The following is an 18,956-nucleotide window of genomic DNA, read 5'->3' as shown; positions in this document are numbered from 1 at the left end:
TGAGGCCCTGCCCCATCTCATTCTTTTCCACTTCCTTTTCCCCACTGTTCCCCTGAGACCGGAAAAGCTCTACGACCCCACCATGGAGAGCTTCTCCAACCTCAGGGCTGTAACCCTGGAGAGTTTTCTGGGGACCCCAAATTGGCCAGGACCCCTAGGCATAGGATCCATGGGCCCATGCAGTAATCCAACACTGCTCCCCCTATGGCAGTGTGACGTTTGGGGACGCTTAGCATCCCCCAGCCTCCATTACATGCTACCCATGCATACAGTAACCATCTCCAGTTACATCAGGTCGTAATTCTACTTCATGCTGCAGAGTCAGGCACAGTTCACATGTGAATTCAGACATTTCCTTCCATACTAGGATTTTTACATCTAAGCACTTCAGCAATGAGTGCCATAGAGATGCTTATAGTTAAATATATGTATGTCTATCTGTTCCTGGCAAAGGACAAAACCTCGCACATAACAAAATTTAACAGTTTTCATTGTGTCTTGCCTTTCATTAGGCACATTTAATATTTGTGCACACTCCATATCATACAATATGTAGAAGAACCCAAGATTAAAATATTTCTTGATTCACAGTAAAAGTAGATTATAATCAGTCACATCTGGCCCAGTCATATTTTTCAGAATGTGGCAGAACTACCTCCGACTGGCTAGAAAAAATGTAAATATAAATGCACCTTATTTTTTACAGAATGTGACAATGATTTCTTTCAAATGACAGTTGCTACTATAGAGTTATCATTGCCATATTCAGTCTCCTCATTAGTGCTCCTTCTCAGTTGCAAGCCAGTCATACTACATCCACCTGTGCAGTTTGGTAGTCTTCTGAAGACCTTGTCCAAACAATGAGATTGTTTTCTCAGTTGTTGTTTCCTTTGATATCTGCAAACATGATCGCTCCTTATAATTCTGCTCAGAGCAGTATCTTTCACATGCAAATTAAGCTGCCATTTTGTAACAGTTAGTCTTATTAAAAATTATTATTCCCTCAGTGGGTAGAGGTAGCGTGGCGGTGACATGTGTTCTCTAGGGGAAAGGATGGAACATTTGAATGCATGACAAATCTCTGCTTCAGGAAAATAAGTGCATCCTTATAATTAAAGTGAAACTAAGTGAAATTCATTCTCATCTCAGTTTCTAGGGTGCCTTGAAGTGCATTCGTGAACACACTATAAACATACAGTGTTAATCCTATGGTAATAGCAGCTGTGTTTCTAACTAACTCTCTTGCACTCTGAGTAGGCCACTCTAGGAAATTCTGCCCCTAGCACCAAGTCAGGGCTGGCTCCAGGCACCAACATTCCAAGCAGGTGCTTGGGGCAGCAATGTGCAAGGTACAGCAGTCTGTGTGTTTTTGCCCCCAAGCAGCGTGCCAAATTGCCCCTGCGGATGGCAGAGGCAGTCCGTGCACCGTTAGGGCGGCACACACATTTCCACGGCAGTGGCAATTTGGCGGCCCCTTCTGTCTTCAACCGGAAGACGGAAGCTGCACTGCCCTGGACAGCTGAACATAGAAGGTCCCATCGAATTGCTGCTGCCGCAGAAATGAGTGTGCCGCCCTAACGGCACACAGACTGCCCCCGCCGTCTGCAGCGACAACTTGGCGTGCTGCTTGGAGCGGCAAAAACAGAGCCAGTCCTGCTTCAAGTCTAGACATGCCCAAAGAGAAAGACAGACAGTATAGAATTTGTGCATGAAGTGTAGGCTGTAGTCCATGTGAGTTGCATAGTTAGTGTTCAGGGTCACTTTTAAAGCGTAACTTAAGAACTCTTGAGCCTTGCCCTGAGAAGCTAATCAAATGCCATTAAAATTGGATTAAAGCTGAACAATGTTTGTCTGTAATAGACAGGTTCGAGCTGCTAGGGAGAGCAACTTTTGTAAGCTGCTGAGACAGTACTCCTGAATGTTGAATTTTAACACTTTTCTTAGAAGCTTCATTCGTTGTTTAATAACATATAAGCATTTGGGGTTCATCCCTTTAGATCTTGAACAGCTAAAACTCTGAGAGTACTGGTTGCTCAGAAAAGTCGGATTGAGCCCTTTCAGTTGCTGGTCCAAGGCAGATCACTGTCATGAATAGGCTGGGTCCCCCTGTATGAACATAATGACGTAATTCTTGTGGACTGTTTGTAGAGTTCCTGTTCACTTATACCATTCACCCTTTAGTTCACAAAAGTAATAAGTGAAACTCATTAGCAACACGGAAGTTAATCTGACACACAGAGCATTGTCAAATATAAAAAGTAAGCAATATGTGTGGGGGAGAAACAATATTTTGTCGCTACTCTTCATTTTTAATCCTTTGTTTTCTTTTAAAAATTGCAAGTACATTTTGTTCAGACCAAAATGTGATTTTTTTTTTTGATTTTTTTTTAGCTGACTTTCTCCCTGTAAGAAATCCATGATCAGTGATTCTCACAACACCTATACAGTCACATTGTCTCCTTGTTGTATTAGTTGGCAAAGTTGCTGCCAGTGTCACTGACATGCAAATATAGAGAGCCAAAGGTCTGGAATATGGGTTTTTTATATACTTAAAAATTCAGACACTTAGGCAGTGCCAGAATACTGAGGAGGTTTAAAATGGATTAAACTAAAGTGACTAGTAACATCTCGTAAAACAGACATCCAGCAGGAGACTATTTGTGAATCCTCCTTTAATACGAACCTTCATGAGGACAGTTGCTTCAAATGCTTGCAGCGTGATCACCAAAGGGAAATATTGTAAATCCATGGATTATTTGGTTTCAGTACATTCCATATCTTTCTAATACGTTCTGAGCAAAGACATATTGTGGAGGTCACATTTCAGATTGAAAAACTATGGGAAGCCAAAGTCACATAACTCCCATTAATAGGAGTTTTGTGATGGGATCTCCACACACTGCAATAAAAATGTTCAACTGCTGAATGAGTTAAGATATATTTTGACTGGTGCTAAGGCCCAGTTGTTAAGCTCACTGTTTCTTACAGGCTGGTTTGTGACTAAAAGGAGGTGAAGATTGCAACAGCCTCTATTTTAAAGAAGGTGGTGGGAGGAATGGCTTGTAGCAGAACTAGAGAAAGAAAATGACCTTTTGGATGTATACTAAGCATCACATCTGTAATATCCGGTCCATACTGCTTTTCTCTGATCATTCCAGGACATCTAATAAAGTTCTATGTCAAATTGTGTGTAAAGACCTTGATTCACTCTTGCACCTGAGGTCGACTCAGTACAGGAAAGGTGGGCTGTGAGGGAACTGTCTACATCTTCCCGATTCTGTATACTAGTCTGAGCAGGCCTGTTCTTGTCCTGGCAGCACGAGTTAAAGCAACTCAGGGTTTGCTCTAATGACAGAGGTGTATGCTGGCTGAGAATCAGTAAAGAGGAACTCTGTCCCACTCACTAGCCGTTTTTAACATACCCATAACATGTTCTCTCTCTCCTCACCTCTGACATGCTCCCTACACTAGTGTAATGGGGTTGGTTGGAACAGGAGCCAGCTCTGGTGCCTTTACATGAGCTGAGAGTTCCCCCACATTGGGACAACTTTCTGCTAATGAATTATGGACACGCAACCTGAGCGGAAATAAGGAGTACGCTCAGGATGAAGAATCTGGCCACCATTCCCCATAATTCATTAATATGCTAATTGTATATCTACATGCTGGTTATTAAGGTTGTAAGCTCTTTGAGGCAGACAGTCTTTTACTGCATATATGTACAGCTCCTAGTATGAGGGGTCCTTGACTGGTAGCTTGAATGGGACCACAATCCACCAAAATATAAACATGATTATAGATAATATTTGTTCTTTGTAGTTTTGTAAACATAAATTATAGTGTCATTCTCTCATTTTTGTATGGTCCCTTCATGATTAGCATTTTTTATATTCATGCTCATGCTTATCTGGCAATCAAATGATACTGAGTGCAGTTTCCTCTGATTCTAAGGCTATTCCTGCATCTCTCAGAATCTACCTTCTAGGCTTCCTCTATTCTTTTGTAAAGTGTTTATTAACATTATCATGTAATGTAGGTGCCTAACTCTTCAAGTGAATGACTGCTCTGGGGTTTTTCAAAAGGCTGAATGGAAATGCTGTCAGACGAGCATTCCTCCTATCACCCTCCACCCCCTTAATATTTCTTCCTGATGCTTATCATTCTCGAGTTTCTGCTACTGTACCTTGAAAGGCTCTTGAGATGTATGGATAACATTATGAGCAGGAGGAGGCCATGATGGAAGGAATAATGACTTTCTGAAAACATTACCTTTCCCCTTTCTCCCTGATTTATTCTCACTATTTTCAGTTTAGCAAATTGTAAGCTTCAGTGAGTCCTTTCCTTATCTCCAGTCTATTAACATCTTCAGGTGTTTTAGTTCATCAATTCAGGTAATGCAAGCATATGGAGGTTGAAGAATTGTTTTGTAGTCGAGTGTATGCATCTATAACTGGAGCTGCAGCCACTGATGAAGGCCGAAGTTAGTAATGTAGCTACCTTCTTTATTACAGTAAAATGAATGGGCCTGATCAAAGTGAAAACCATTAAACATACCTTTAACAAGAAAAGCTCTGTACAGGAGCAACAGACAGTGACAGAAAGCTAGTGAAAAACAAAGAAAAGTTGTTAAACGAAAGCTTCACTAAATTGTATTTCTTGATATAATGCTGTCTTTATATATTTATAGAAAGACAGTGAACAAAATACTTTGCTAATAAAAGGAGGTACATCTTGACATTATGGGAAATATCCCCAAGTATTCAGGAGCAGCACCAGGGTTTTTGGCGCCCTAGGCAGGGGTCCTTCCGCGCTTCCGGTTGTTGGCGGCAATTCTGGGGTGGGGGGGGTCTTTCTGCAGCTCCCGGTCTTCGGGGCACTTTGGCGGCGGGTCCTGGAGTGAGTGAAGGACCCACCACAGAATTGCCACCGAAGACCCAGAGCGCGGAAGGACCCCCTGTCGCCAAATTGCCGCCGAGAGTGGCAAAATGCCTCCCCCTCAAATCCTAGCACCCTAGGCGACAGCTTAAATCGCCTAAATGGAAGCGCCGGCCCTGCAAGTACTCCAGAGCAGAACTCAATGTGCCTGGAAAAGGTATTTATTGGTCAGCATAGTAACACCATTTCTGCAAACATTAACTATGCCAACAAAAGTTTGTAGCATACACCTGACCTAAGTCCAAGAAGTAATGGTTACACTGATTCTAGTATGATTTGTGATCATTCTTATCTACTCCATGGATACGTTCCAAAATCTTGGTGAGTGTTGAGAAAGCCCTATGTCTGACTCTCATAGCCTGACCAGTGAAGCTTATCCTAGTTGCTGAGGAACACAGCTGTTGAGGGAGATAGTTGGAGGAAAGACAGGTGTTTTCAGATGTATTTTAGGCCAGGTCCATGAATGGTCTTGAAGATTAACACCAAGACTTTGAATTTGACACTATTGGTAAAATTTTCCAAAGTGCCTAAGTGATCTAGGAGCCCACATCTCTTTTTCAAACATCACATAGCTATTTAGGAGCCTAATTCCCACTGAATTTCAATTAGACTTGGACTTCTACATGTCTAAGTTACTTTTGAAAATGGAGATTTAGGCAGTTTTGAAAATTTTACCCTAATCCCACTTTTCTGACATTGAACATACACAGCATGAGTGAATATGTGCTGACAACACACTGTGTATCACTTGCACTCTCTTGAGTGGTTTAAATTGTTCAGAGTATCTCTCCCAGTCTACTTTGTATGCAGTAACTGGATTGGGAATGGGAGAGGTCTTTATCCTCACATTCATCACTTCTGTACATTTATTGCCATGCATCTGATATCCGCTCGTAGCCTGGCTCTGATGGTGGCGCTTACTATTATGCAGTCATCTGACTAATTAGAGTGCATATTTTAGTTGTGAACTACGGATCTCGAGCTAAAATTGTGAGCCTCCACAGCTTGAGCTAAAGGACTGAATCCTATAACTGGAACTCTAACAGACTCATATCCTCTGTGGGTCAGTCAGAGGGGGAAATGCATCATCCACACTGATGGTTGTGTTATGCTGAACTTTTCATGTCAGCTTCCCCAAAACTGCAGTTTTCCTCAGGAGCACTTTGAACAATACTGCATTCTTTCTAATTTCCTGATGTGAATAACAGTTGACATAATCCTTTCAAACCCATTATATATACTCAAACAATAGCAATCTGGTGTGTTCTTTTCCTCCCATCTGTCTTGTCCTGTCATTCGTGAACTCTTTTTTCCTCCTTTAATGTGCTTGAGAAGCGATTCTCCAAGTAGCCATGCAAAATGTAGGTAATTTTACTAAATTGACTAGATTTAGTCCCAATTACTTTGTATCAGTAGGAGCTGGCTCAAAGGCATTTGAAGAAACAAACAAACAAAATCCACAACACTTACCTAAGCTTAATATGACTTTTTTCCAAAATGTGAAGAATAAAAGATTCATTTTCTTCTGCTCCTGCAGGGATCCACAGAGTACATCTACCACTCAGCAAAAATAATATAGAAGGCAGCTGGACCATCCCTACAGGAACTACATGAATAAAATAAAATAAATAAATGAGGCTCTATTACTTCTATTTCTACTTTGGTAACATCTAGAGCACTCAACTGAAATCAGAACTTCTCTCCATTATACTAAGCACTCTACAAACACAGGTTGCTCCTGCTCTAAAGAGCTTACAATGCACAGACATGTCAACACACAAAAGTTGTACCATTTTAACTACCCACAGACAGCACTTCCCCTTTCCATGTTCAGATCCAATGGGTTTTCATTTGCTCTGTCTGTGGAGACAGATGAGATGATCTAAATTAAAAATCCTCAGGGAAAAGTAATACAATTACGGCTGTCAATTAATCACAGCTAACTCATGCAATTAAAAAAATTAACTGATTAATCACACTGTTAAACAATAGAATACCAATTGAAATGTGTTAAATATTTGTGGGTGTTTTCCACATTTTCAAATATATTGATTTCTATTACAACACCGAATATGAAGTGTACAGTGCTCACTTTATATTATTTTTATTACAAATATTTGCATTGTAAAAATGATAAACAAAAGAAATCATTTTTCAGTTCACCTCATACAAGTACTATAGTACAATCTCTGTATTGTGAAAGTGCAATTTACAAATGTAGATTTTTTTGTTACATAACTACACTCAAAAACAAAACAATGTAAAACTTTAGAGCCTACAAGTCTACTCAGTCCTTGTTCAGCCAATTGCTAAGATGAACAAGTTTGTTTACATTTATGGGAAATACTGCTGCCTGCTTCTTCTACACAATGTCACCTGAAAGTGAGAACAAGCATTGGCATGGCACTTTTATAGCTGCAATTGCAAGGTATTTACGTGCCAGATATGCTAAACATTCGTATGCCCTTTCATGCTTTGGCCACCATTCCAGAGGACACGCTTCCATGCTGATGATGCTCATTAAAAAAATAATGCATTAAATTTGTGACTGAACTCCTTGGGAGGTGAATTGTATGTCGCCTGTTCTGTTTGACCTGCATTTTGCCATATATTTCATGTTATAGCAGTCTCGGATGATGACCCAGCACATGTTCCTTTTAAGAACACTTTCACAGCAGATTTGACAAAACACAAAGGTACCAATGAGAGATTGCTAAGGATAGATACAGCACTCAACCCAAGGTTTAAGAATATGAAGTGCCTTCCAAAGTCTGAGAGAGACAAGGTGTGGAGAGTGCTTTAAGATGTTTTAAAAGAGCAACACTCCGATGCGGAAACTACAGAACCCGAATCACCAAAAAAGAAAATCAACCTTCTGCTGGTGGCATGTGACTCAGATGATGAAAATGAATATGTGTCGGTCAGCTCTGCTTTGGATTGTTATCAAGCAGAACCCGTCATTAGCATGGATGCATGTAATCTGGAATGGTGTTTGAAGCATGAAGGGACATATGATTCCTTAGTGCATCTGGCATGTAAATATCTTGTGATGCCGGCTACAACAGTGCCATGTGAATGCCTGTTCTCACTTGCATCTGACATTGTAAACAACATGTGGGCAGCATTATCTCTTGCAAATTGGTACCAAACTTGTTTTGAGCAGTTGGCTTAAGTAGGACTGAGCGGACTTGTAGGTTCGAAAGCTTTACATTGTTTCATTTTTGAATGCAGTTATTTTTTGTATGTAATTCTACATTTGTAAGCTCAATTTTCATTATAAAGAGATTGCACTACAGTACGTGTACTAGGTGACGTGAAATATGCTATTTCTTTTGTTTTTTTAAGTGCAAATATTTGTAATAAAAATAAATATAAATAGAGCACTGTATGCTTTGCATTCTGTGTTGTAATTGAAATCAATATATTTGAAAATGTAGAAAACATCCAAAATATTTAAATAAATAGTATTCTATCGTTGTTTAACCGTGCAATTAATCACAATTTTTTAAATTACTTGACAGCCCTAAATACAACCCTTTCAATATTGTACATATTCTACAATTTCCACTTCTGATTATATTTTTAAATAAGAAAGGCCCTACTGTCATTTAAAAATTAGGAATTACCAATTCCCTTTCTGTTTAAAAATTGTTCAGTTTTTTAGGTCATAGCTATCAATTATCTTGAACTGACATTTTAAACAAAATCTCTGTGACCATTCACTGTTGTGTTTTGGTTTTTTTTAAAACAGGATAATTTATATGAGCTCTACTTTCCCCATTTTACTAATAATTTACCACCTCTACTGGTTCTGCCATGTAAGAATTCTGGTAATTAAGTGTCAGAAAACCAAATAATTAATCCACACCTTCACAACTGCAAGACTTAGCTGAGACTTACTTATACTCCATTCTAGTCTACGTTTTAACTAACAGTCTTTCTTTTAATATTATCGTAGTCATATCGTTCTTTTTCTTCAAAATTTTCTTACTTTAGCAAATTTAGCTATACAAACTGTATACTTTTGTCTTCCTGAAAACACAGATGGAGGCACACTCACATGGGAGTCCGAGAGAGAGAAAGGAAAAAAGACATGGAATTGCTCTATAAGCTAAAGTGCGGAACTAAGCTCTGTGTTTTTGAATGAGACTGTGTTGCTGGAATATAAATTAACATTCGAGTCTAATGATACTATGTGCAAAGCCAACACAACTTCTAATTAATTATGGTTCTATCATGCCAAAATATTACTTTATTCTAAGGAGAACATTACATTTGAAGAATAATGATTGCCCACACTACAAGCATCCATTACATTTCCTTCTGCTTGGGTCTAATTCATTAACATTTGCAGCAACTTTTATGCAGTAATTTTCATAATCCTTATTAATAAGCAGTAGCAGTAGACATGGATGTTTCTCTCCTTGTGATGGATCTGAAGATGTACTTTATACTGTCACACAGTTGGCTTAAGATTAAATTAATAAAAGCAAGTTTCCTGAAAGTTAAGACAAGAAGGCTTTTAAAGATAATTTAATCACAACCTGATTGGCAGAAACACAAATACTTTCAGCCTCTGTGTATTACCTATTACTATAGCCATGTAATCACTGCAATTCTGTGGCCGCAGAACAAATTCAGAATTTATCAGATTTATCCATTTATCACAGAGGCTTAAGAAGTCGTGCTACAGTCACAAAAGCTGGAACTGATCTACACTATGTGTTAACTAAACCAGGTTTCAGGAGATAGCTGTGAAAATTGCTTCATATCACAAGTCATTCTATACAGTCGGCTGAGTCAAAGTGGTCAATGTCTCCTTGTGTGTCCTAATCTTTATGGCTGCAGCTGCTGCAGCAGCAATTCAAGAAGCCACAGTGCCATAAGGTTCCTTCTGCAGAGCCACCATCTTAACGGTGCTGCTTCTTTTTGTTTTTGATTTCTTTATTATACATGTAGCTCTTCTCTTGTTGTTGCTGCTGCTGCTTTTTGACGCTAAAAGAAAGTGCAGGACTCTGGAATTTTTTCACTTAGGAGGAGAAATTGACAATAGTCAGGCATTTCTTTGGTACAATCTTGTCTATTTACAAAGAATGTACAAGTCCTGTATCTCTGAAGACAGAAGGAATCAAATAATAGGAAACAGACAGTTTCTTTTTGCTCACAGCACCATTCAGACACAAGCACAACACACAACAAGAACTGATGTCAAAGTGGAGAGAAAGTTTGTGTGTGTCGGGGTCGGTTATTTCTAATTGTTTCAGATTGAACTTCTGGCTGTGTTTCTATTTGATATCTTCATTTTTATTGCAAATACACATTTAAACATTTCATCATTCTACCTAGTAGTCTATATTTTCCCAAGTTCTTTCCTGGTTTTCAAGAATCTTCACTTTTCCAAGTAGATGACCCCTTAGTCTGTAAACTACTTTCCTTCCATGATCTTTTGTGTGTTTTGCTTGTGTATGTTTCTTCCATTTCCCCATTGTTTCTCCATATGACTGTTGCCTGTACTCCTGCAGGGATTTTCTTCCTAATGCAGTTCAGACAGTCTTTTCTTACTTTTCCCTGACTGACTTTGCTCACAACCACCATATGAGCTGCAAATTGTTGCCATTGACATTTCCCATTCCAGGAATGAGGAGACAAAGGAGCACATTTTGCAACTCATGCACTTGAAATGGGAAGTGACAATGGTAGGTTTTTTTGCAGCCCATAAACGCTGGTAATGGGGGTATTATTTTGCTGTACTGCAAATCTAGTAAGTTTGTGTTTCATATCTTCACAGACCAAGTATTTGAAAGGGGAAAATGTGATATCTGTTGATTGTGTGGTGAATTTAGACAGCAAATTTATATTATTAAAATCATATATTCTGGCATGATTTTGCTGTCAATTAACACTGCTGAAGAATTTTGATGTGGCTGCAGAATCTAGGATGATTGTACCTCTAAATATGTGGGACCCAATCTATCCCTAGAGAACTAGAAGATTCTCAGCATGTGTTTGAGCTAACAAGAGAAAATTTCATTAGAGCTCTTCTCATAAAAATGTTACTCATATAGCAGCTCATTTCCTTTTTTTCTTAATCATAAGTTGAAGAATTTGTACAGAGCCCTGACTCTATTGCATCAGTCTCAACTGTTGCTCTTCAGAATTTGGAATATTGTTCTGTAGCATTGCAGGACTGTCAGCTGCCTCTGTACTTAATTGCTGACCCACTTGTATGCTTTCATTATCCAAACAGTATAGATTCCCAGACTCATGCTTTCTGTCTATTACAAAAGCAGTACAGCTTAGATAAAAGTGAGTCGTTTTAGCAAAATGCATAGATTATTCTATACCATCTCATACAGGAAGAGAAAACATGGTTTAGTTATTACTTGTTTATTTTTAATATTTAATAGTGGTCACAAGTGCAGGGCTGCCCAGAGGGGGAGGGCAAGAGGGGCAATTTGCCCGAGCCCTCGCAGGGGCCCCCACGAGAGTTTTTTGGAGCCCCTGGAGCGGGGTCCTTCACTCACTCCGGGGCCCCCTGAAAACTCTCGTGGGTCCCGGCCCCCAGACCTTCTTCCACTCCCGGTCTTCGCCGGTGGGGGGTCCTTCCGCTCCGGGGCGGAAGGACCCCCCGCTGGCAAATTACCGCCGAAGCAGAACCCGCTGCCAAAGTGCAGCTGGGTCTTCGGCGGTAATTCAGCGGCAGGGGGCCTTTCTGTTCCAGGACTCACTGCCAAGGTGCCCTGACGACCTGCGGTGGGTGCCCCCCGCCGCTGAATTACTGCTGAAGACCCAGCTCCACTTTGGCGGCGGGTCCCGCTTCAGCAGTAATTCGGTGGCGGGGGGTCCCTGCTGTGGGTCTTCGGGGACTTCGGTGACGGGTCCCGGAATGGAAGGACCCCCCGCCATCAAATTACCGCCGAAGCGGGGCCCCCTGCCGCCGAAGACCCCAGGCCCCCAGAATCCTCTGGGCAGCCCTGCACAAATGTGCTATGTACTTCCTAGAAAACATACAGATGATAGAACCCTGACCCAATGAATAGTGTTGATATAATATACAATAGATTATACTTAATAGCAACCTGAATATTAACAAGTTCCCCAACATTTTGGCAGGAACCAATCCCATTCCATTGATTTTAATGTTAATGGGATTTGGATTCTGACAATGGCATGACGCTTCATAAGAATATTTTTTGGAAGAACCTCCCCACCAGCTGTAGGCAGGTTTGCAAGGCTGCAGCCAGGGAAGGAAGTGCTAGGGTGTTTTTTCCTTGGATGCACCCCTACAAAGCTGTGTGTGCTTGGTGCTCAGCATGTTTCCAGCACTTCTTTCTGGGGCTGCAGTCCCCCAAATGTACCTGTGCACAGGGACCACATAAGAGCGGAGGCTGTAGGCAGGGCAGCAGTGGAGAAGGGGCTGCAACACAGATGCCAGAACTGTGTAGCACCAGTGTTGCCATTTCTCATGATTTTGTCATAGGTATCATGATAATTATTGTTTTCCTTAAACTCCCAGCTCCTGGTGTCAAGTGTATGTGATTATTTCTGTCTTCATTCTTAAAGAAAAAGTAAGTTTCTAGCTCTTGTGGCTGTGGAGAAAGCTTCAAAACGTGACCCCAGTGAACCTAAAGACTCAACAAGCAGAAAGCAAATAAAAAGAACACCAAATCTTCTACGTCCATAGCGACTAGGATGGTGTTTTCTGGAAGATCACCAATGGATTGTAGTTTCCTCAGGTGTCTCGAAGATAGCTGGGAGTGCTGGTAGCGTAGGACCTGAGGAGAGTCCACATCGCCAGACAAATCTGCTGTCAAGGTGCCAATGCCTGAGATGATGGGGCATCCAGGATTCCCAGGTTTATGGAAATCCTGGATAGCAGATAGAATACCCCGGTCGGGTCTCTAGAAGTGTGTCTGCGTAGATTTGTTCCTATGCTTCTTCATGGCATTTCTTGAGCAGATGGTGCAGTTTCTTTTGCTAACCCTCAGTGGGATCAAAGAGTATGCCATCATGTGCCAGCAATGCCCCTCTGCCATGTATATTAGCCAGACTGGACCGTCTCTATGCAAAGAAATAAATGGACACAAATCAGACATCAAGAATTGTAACATTCAAAAACCAGTAGTAGAGCACTTCAGTTTCCCTGGAGACTCAATAACAGTCTTAAAAGTGGCCATTCTTAAAAAAAACAAAAACAAAAACAAAACCTTCAAAAACAGACTTCAATGAGAAACTGCAGAACTGAAATTAATTTGCAAACTTGACACCATCAAATTAATTCTGAATAAAGACTGGAAGTGGTTGGGTCACCACAAAAAGTAATTTTCCCTCTGATACCCTTCTTGACAGCTGTTGGGAATGGGCAACATCCACTCTGATTGAATTGGCCCCATTAGCACTGACTCCTCACTTGGTAAGGACACTCCCATCTTTTTCATGTGCTGTAATATATATACCTGACTACTGTATTTTTCATTCCATGCATCTGATGAAGTGGATTTTAGCTAACAAATGCTTATGCCCAAATAAATTTGTTAGTCTCTAAGGTGCCACAAGGACTCTTTGTTGTCTCTTCCTGAAAAGCAGATGTTAGGTTGCTGAAATAATTCTTCCATGTACCTAGTGCTGTTCACTGGATTTTTCACACTGCAGAGAGACATAGCTATGCCAATGTAACTTTTCAGTATAAATCAGCGCTGACACTGTGGCCAAAAGGGCCAATGCAATCTATGGATGCATAAACAGTGTCATCTAGAGGTTATTTTACTTCTGTATTTGCCATTGGTGTTACCTCTGCTGGAATACTGTGTCACAATTCTGATGGCTACAATTCAAAAGCATGTTGATAAATGAGAGGCATGAAAATGATTATAGGATTAGACAACACCCAAGACAGACCCAAAAAGCTCAATCTATTTAGCTTAAACAAAGATAAAGTTAAGTGGTGATTTCAGTATAATCTATAAGTACCTACTGTAACCGTGCCTCAGTGGGTCACAACTGAGGATGCCAAAATCAGGACAAACTGCTGAGAAATAGGGAATATACACCAGTAGAGATATTAAAGGTACTAACAGTGATTCCCCCAAGTGACAGTGACCCCCCCGCCTAGTTTCGCCAAGTACAAAAATCTTTTAGTTCTTCTGTTAAAACTTATAAGCTCCTGTCTACAGAAAACATTGATTGTATCCGTCCTGTGAAAAATACTCTATACTATGTAAAACTTACAAACAGGTTAATTGACTTTGTTCTTGAAGTGGACACTATGTCTATGTGAATGGTTAGGGAGGTGCCAGCCTAGAAAGGATCCATCGGCCAAAGAATATGTCAAGTGGACCATCAGACAACCCCCGGAGGGTAAACTGGGATCCACACCAAACACCTGGAAGGAATGTGCCACTTTAGACAGTGTGGAGCCACCAGGAATGTGCCATCTGCTGACTGAGTCAGCAACCGCAGGATGAAACAGCTCCCATAGACTAACATAGGAATTAATTCCTATAAGAATGAACTCCAAAAACTGAGGACTTTGAGTCTCTGGTTCTGCTGCCAGCCTCCAGGAGCATCAGGTGCATCTGACACAGATTCGGCTCCATCCTCATGACCAAGATACCTGGCCAGTAACTTGGCAAGAGCAACTTCTAGGCTGGTAACTACAACACCTATACGGAACTTGAATGAATGATTGTGTGAATGAATATTTATACATATTGTGTGTGTGCATAAGGAATAAGTAGTAATAGGAATTAGTCAAATAACGTTGTTTACTTTTGTCTTTTGCTTTATTATATTTATAATAAATGTGGCATCTTTGCCTTATCTCTCTTAATAAGATCCTGCTGGTTTTTATTATATTGGGTATAACACACCCTAACACCGGTGGCTATCCCCCATAAGATATACCAAAACAGCAACAAAAGTAATCTTCTGTTTCACCACACTGGCTAACAAGAAGCCATAAAAGCAGTTTCTTTGGGTATCCCAGTCCTTGTGTTACCAAAGAAAACACTAGATTTAGAGATGAGTGGTTCTTTACAACCAGTCTCATCAAATAAAAGGTTCTTCTGATCCCAAAGGATGAACCACAATATATAACTTAAATCTTACCCCAAAATCACGCTGATGCCAATCCTTTAGTATCTAGAATCTGAATGTTTATTCATAAAAAGAAAGAAAGAGAGGTGAGAGTTAAAATTGGTTAAAAGAATCAAATACATACAGTAATTGCAAAGTTCTTGGTTTAGGCTCGTAGCAGTGATGGAATAAACTTCTGGCTTAAGTCAAGTCTTTGGCTGCTTCCAAATCCTTGGACAGTCCTCTGTCCATTGGTTAGAATGCTCCCATTAGTATAGACTAGAGGCTGGAGCAGAAAAGAGACTGAAGCAGGACAGAGGCAAAGTGGAGGGGTTTCTAGGGCATTTTATATCTTCTGCCATGTGGAGGGAAATGCTATGAGGTAGTTAACAGCTCCCAGGCGTTCTTGGACCATGAATGGCCCTTCCCATGATGCTTCCATCTTATGTGCCTGCTGCGCCTTCAAGACCATAACCTGGTCACCTACCGTGAAGGAACATTCTCTGGTATGTTTATCATACCAGGCCTTTTGCTGTTTTTAAGACCAGGACAAACTGACACAATGTCAATACTTTTCCAATGTAGATTAGAAAGACAGCCCAACACCCAGGACTATACACGAGAATGTAATGCTGACTACAAAAATATAGGTGTTTCTATCAGCAGATAGTATTATGTTCCTGTTTAGTTACAAATGCCTTGAGAATGGTAATGTTTAAAATTCTCTGAGGCTGCATTTGCTGCATTCTGCATCTGAAGCATGAAATGTTTCTATCTTGGGAATATGATTTGTTTCGGTTTAATTCTCTATTTAGCCTTTTTAAAATAGGAAATGGTTCCCTTTAGTTCAATCTTAGTTAGTACTGTTTGTTAGAAAGGAGATATTTATGGGTATTTGAGCGTGATGATTGTATTCAATCTTTTTGCATCATATAATGGCTACATGCTTTTTTAGAAAGCTGTTAACATGCATATTTTAGAAGATATTATAGTCTCCTACAGATCCTCTCTGAATAAAATCCAGCTTATTGACAGACTCTGAAAGGAAAACCAATAGCTGACACAAGATTAGATTAAGAAAGAAAAGCTCCTAGGGTTGGGAAGTCGTCATAATGATGACTGTTCTAATAAAAACAGGAAGAACCAAAGATCTGTGCAAATCTACTAACAAAGACAAAAAAAAAGAAAACACTTAAGTCATTCTTTCTCTTCTACTGCTATCTGCAAGTGCATTTAGCATGAAATAGAGCAAAATATTTTAAGCTAATTTTCTTTAAAAGCATCTTCAGATGTCTTATTTTCTTCTGAAAGAGAAGAAAACCTTAAGATGACTTTTCCTAAATGCAATGAGCTTCTGAGGTCTAGAACGTGCTATAAAAGGACAATTTCTTTCTCAGTTCTATTTTGTTCCCTCCTTTTCCAGAAGATAAAACAGTGTGTAATGATTATTTATTCCTTTCTGGATCAGGAAGAGTTAAATTTGTCTTTACACAAGCTGGCTGATGACATGGTGGGTAATTAATGGCTCATTAATTTCTTAGGAACAATCTTTTTCATCCTTAATCTGATTTATCAGTCTGTAACTACTATATTTTAGAGTGCTGATTCCTGTAATGTCTAGGTGGTGATTTTTATTTATTTATCTTAAAAAGGAGAGGAATACAAGCGTCAAAAATGGACACTGTTTACACAGTTTTTTATGGGGCTCTGAAGGTGGTCAGATTAGAAATGCTCTGTCTCAACTCCCAGTACACTCCCTCTGAACTTTTTTAGTTTCCTACACAACTGCTGACTTTGTCATTTCCCTGGGGGTGCTAGATGCCTGCTCCGCCCCAGACCCCACCCTCACTCCACCCCTTCCCCCAAGGCTCCTGAAGGGAAACTTTCCCTTCTCCCAAGGTCCCAACCCATCCCGCCTTTTCCCACCCCTGCCCCACCTCTTTCTGACCTGTACCCCCCTCTCCCCAAACAGCATCCTGCCCTCGCTCTGCCCCCTCCCCCAGTGCCTCCTGCATGCAGCTGAACAGCTGATTGTGGGAGGGTGGGGGATGAGCTGATCAGCAGGGACACCAGTGGGGTGCTCAGCACCCAGTATTTTTTTCCCATGGGTTCTCCATCCCCAGAGCACCCATGGAGTTGGTTTCAAGCCCTGGTTAAGCAGATGATGAGGCACTATATAAGCTAATTTAGTCCACAATTATCAAGGGCATCAGAGATTACCTCTTTCTTAAATTGTAACTCTCTGGGCCAAAGGACCATATATTGTTATCTCTGCATGGAATGCATTGCTCAGTGGGGCCCAACTCCCTGACTGGGGTGTCTAAGAGTTTGCCCAATACAAAAAACACATTACTATTAATATTGTAAGAGGGGGCCCTTGTAAGGTTTCAAAGAGGGAGTTGAGAGAATGATACTTCTAACTGCGGCTATGTCTTCTCTACCGGCCGTATCGGCAGGTAGCAATAGATTTCTCGAGGATCAATATATCACGTCTCATCTAGACATGATATATCGATCCCCGAATGAGCTCCTGTCGACTCCGGAACTCCACCAATGCGAACGGCGGTAGCGGAGGCGACAGGTGAGCCACGGACGTCGATTCCGTGTTGTGAGGATGGCAGGTAACTCAATCTAAGATACTTCGACTTCAGCTACGCTATTCGACTTCAGTTACGCTATTCACGTAGCTGAACTTGCGTATCTTAGATCAATTTCCCCCCCCCAGTGTAGACCAGCCCTGCATTTTGGGTGGGCTGGAGGAGATCAACAGGAGTTCTAGGGAGGCCAGAGAGAAGGAGATTTTAGCAGGTGAAGTGGGAAACAGAATAGGCATGTGTGAGAAACTACGAGCTAGTCTACCTGTATTATTTTTATGAAAAATAAGGGTGACTTGGTTTCCCCGTTCACTTTTATATTGCTGTCTGCCTGAAAGCATAGAATTGAATCAGAGGACTCTGCAAGGGAGTTGTTAAAGAAGTGAGCAGGAAAGGGTTACATATCTGCAAAGGAATTAAAATAACAATGGCTGGCTACTCTAGTTGTTTTACCATTACAGAGGCTAGCCTGAAGAAAAGAGAGATTGTCTGTATGTTTTTGGAGAGCTGCCAGAGGCAGCCCAGGATGTGTCAGTGATAAAGCTGACAGACTGGGAAGTCTCAGAGAGAGCATGCTGCAAGCAGTGCAGGATGTTTCTCTGAACTCAGAGATGGGGAAAAAGCCAGGCCTGCCAAAGCTATGGCTAGAGGGGCAATAAGCTTAGGCAATGAAATATGAGTGGGGGATTCTGCTTGGCCAAGTCTGCTTTGTATCTTTGGGTGGAAAAAAAATGTTCCATAGAATCATAGGGTTAGTAGGGCATGCAAGGGTCATCTAATCTAACTCCCTGTCAAGATGCAGGATTTGTTTTGCATAAACCATCCAGCACAGATCATGTTGAAATTATTTTTGAGTCACTTTAATCAGCTACTGTTGCAGGCTCTTGATGGGAAACTCCTGCAGTGTCCAAACCTCAGTTGGACTTGCTGAAATAATCCTGATTGGTACCCAGGGAGCTGTAACCCATCTGCTGGTCTAAGACTGAGCATTCCTCCCCAGTTGAGAAGGCCTGAAGCCTAACACTTGTAAGGGTACAGTCGGTGAGGTTCTGAGAAAGCAGAGTGGTGCAGCTAGCCTGGTAACAGTGATAGCATAGCCAAGTGTTTTAGCTATCAGTGCAAAAATAAAAGATTGTATTTTTTTAAATGTTGTCAAGACAGAAGCTGCAGGACGTGGTGTTCACCTGAGTATTTGAGTAGAAGGCGAGAACAAATATATATATAGTTCTGAAATATTGTTAATACATACATTTTTAAACTCTCTTTTCGTCTGGAATTAGGGCATGTGCTCTGGGCCTCTGTCTTGTTACTATTTCTCACTCTAAGGAAGTATTGGCTACAGACCCATCCTGG

Source organism: Chelonoidis abingdonii, chromosome 1 (assembly GCF_003597395.2).
Source record: "Chelonoidis abingdonii isolate Lonesome George chromosome 1, CheloAbing_2.0, whole genome shotgun sequence".
Classification (NCBI taxonomy): domain Eukaryota; kingdom Metazoa; phylum Chordata; order Testudines; family Testudinidae; genus Chelonoidis; species Chelonoidis abingdonii.
This window is presented reverse-complemented; position numbering follows the sequence as displayed.